Raw genomic sequence first — 2,918 nt, 5'->3', positions numbered from 1 at the left:
CCTTCATTAGATTTGCTCTGTGATACGTCACTTAGAGAATGTGGTGAACATTTCCTCTGAGCCTTTTAAGAATGTGCACACTCAAGCAGTAGACTTTGTTGTTTTGTGCATACCCTTTAGGCAAAATTTACTCATTGTACTATTCAAAATATCCTCTAGTCATTCTGATTTTTTTGGTCTTTCTGCCCAAAAAATTACTGTAAAAGATGTGTGGGAAAAAACACCATTGTGTAGATTCATCTATTTTTTATAGGTCCATCAGCTTTTTAAAAACAGCTTTATTGAGATATAATTCAAATATTGCATAATTTGCACACTTAGATTGTACAAGTCAATGGTTTTTAGTATATTCACAAATATCTGCAACCATCACCACAGTCAAATATAGCATTTTCATCCCCTCCAAAGGGAGCCCATTTTCTTGTCATTGCTCTATCCCACATTCCAACTCTAAGCAACCTAATTTCTTACAACAAAATCATATACTAAGTGGTCTTTGTATCTGGTTTTTTTCATTTAGCAAAATGTTTTCAATATTATGACTGGGTGATATCCCATTGTATGAATATACAACATTTTCTATCCTTTTGCCCACTAATGGATATTTGGATTGTTTCTACCTATTGGGTATTATAAATAATGCTGCTATGACTATCCATCTACAAGTGTTTGTGTGCATATATATTTTCAATTCTCTAGAGTATGCACTTGGACATGGAATTGTTGGGTCGAGTGATAGTCTTATGTTTGATAGTTTGAGTAACCAGTGGGCTTACAATTTCAGTGTATGAGATATCTGATTTCTTCTCGTCCTTGACAACACTTAAATTATCTGACATCCTAGTGGGTGTGAAATACTATCTCACTGTGATTTTGATTTTGATTTTCTCAGTGTTCTGTCAGTTTTCACTTTATATGTTTTGCAGGTTTGTGATTACATGCATACAAATTTAGAATTATCTTTTTGATGATTTTCACATTTTATCATTATGAGATGTCCTTTTTTTAACTGTCAGTATTTTTTTATTACTTTATCTGACATTATTATTATTTTACCAGTTTTTGAAATTAGTCTTTTTTAATATAGATTTGCCTCTCCTTTTGCTTTCTGCTTATCTATATCTGTGTATTTTAGGCATTTATTATAAAGAGTATTTTTAAATGAAATATGATAACATGTGTCTTTAAGTTGATCCAGATTTGATTTAAATAGCATAATTATAGATATATTGGGGTTTTATTTTATTCCTTGCTTAATTATGAATTGGCTTAGGTTTCTTTTTTTTAAAAGAGTACTTCCTTTTATATCCTGATAGCATCATTTACTATGCTTTAGATAATTACTTTAGTTATGGCATCATGCATCTTTGACTTATCAAAGTCTCTTTTTTGGCACTTTCATCTTTTTCCTAGTGAAAGATCTCAGAGAATTTAAACTTCACGTATCTCTCACCTCTCCTTATATCCCATTATTGTATTCTCAGCAGGAAGGATAATATGAATTATCCACTTCACTATTACTGAAAATAATAATCCTCCAAAATACATTTATAAATTCCATAAGGTTATGAACATTTACTTGCAAAGATTGTTTAGAAGATAAATGACAATTGTGTTCGTTAGGCTTTTATTAATTTCTGAAGACTTTTATCTTTGAAATACAACCTCCCTGTACGCCACTTTGATATTCCCAGTTTGAAGCAACTACCCTTCCATTACAATATCACAATCGTCTATTGTTGCATGTTTTATATTTATGAGTATGTTTAACTTTAGTATTAATCTGTGAGTTTCTCAGCTCAAGTGCCAAGTCTCATTTTTCACTCCTAGACCTGCCAAGGTAGCTATAAAGTAGGTGATATATTCATGAATTTACTCAATGAATTCATCATTCATTCATTCATTCATGCATTCATTCAACAGAATGATTGAGTGCCTACTATGAGCAAGCACAGTCCTGGAGATAAGCAAAGCAGAGATCCCTGCTTGAACTGGACCATACCACAGAGTAAACTGATTACATATGACGAGTAAGTTTGTATTATAAGCAAATATAATTCCTTGTGAAATATAAGAAAAGAATTAATGTCAGAAAGCAGTATGGGAATATTTTGTACATGTTAACCTTAAAGAAATTTATAGCTGTGTGTTTGGAGCAGACAGAAGATAAGATATTCATTTCATGATTTTTTTCCAGACCCACTCTGTCCACGAATGTCATACTTCTCTTCAGTCATGATCTTCCTATCAAGCTGGTTTTATCACCAGGTGACTAACATGGGATACTGTTTTAGAGAAGCTGAGGAGGTCTCTTTATCTATGAAGACATTTGTCATACCTTTTCAATAAAGGGCTCAATAGTCTACATTTTGGGATCTGCGAGTCATACAGTTCCTGTTGCCACTACTCAATTCTATGGCTGTCGTGCAAAAGCAGTCATAAGCAACATACAAATGAATGTATCTGTCTTTCGTTGCAAACACAGGCAGCGGCTGAGGTTCATCTCGGGGGCACATTTGTTGCAATTACCACAGCATCCTTCATTCATTGAGACTTGCAAAATTCATCACTCAGAGCATCATACTTTTGTTTAATTTGAGATGAGAAATATTGCAGTTTCTCTGAGAAGAAAAAGTAGTTCATGAAAATACATGACTTAGTGAAGAAAGCACTAAATTTGCTGTCCAGAGACTTTGGTAATTGGCCAGGTTTGACTAATAATAATAAACTGGATAATGCTTTACCCCACTCATTCTTTCTTATCAATTGAGAAGTGACAGATACAGGCATTTAAGCCTATTTTAAGCTCGCTCAGATAAAAACTACAATGCAATGTATAGTCAGTAAAAATTTAAAATACATGTGTAAATATACATATATACACATATATATGTGTAAATAGTATATATAATATTTGC

Source organism: Carlito syrichta, unplaced genomic scaffold (genome assembly GCF_000164805.1).
Source record: "Carlito syrichta isolate Samal-C Ts95f unplaced genomic scaffold, Tarsius_syrichta-2.0.1 Scaffold289014, whole genome shotgun sequence".
Classification (NCBI taxonomy): Eukaryota; Metazoa; Chordata; class Mammalia; order Primates; family Tarsiidae; genus Carlito; species Carlito syrichta.
This window is presented reverse-complemented; position numbering follows the sequence as displayed.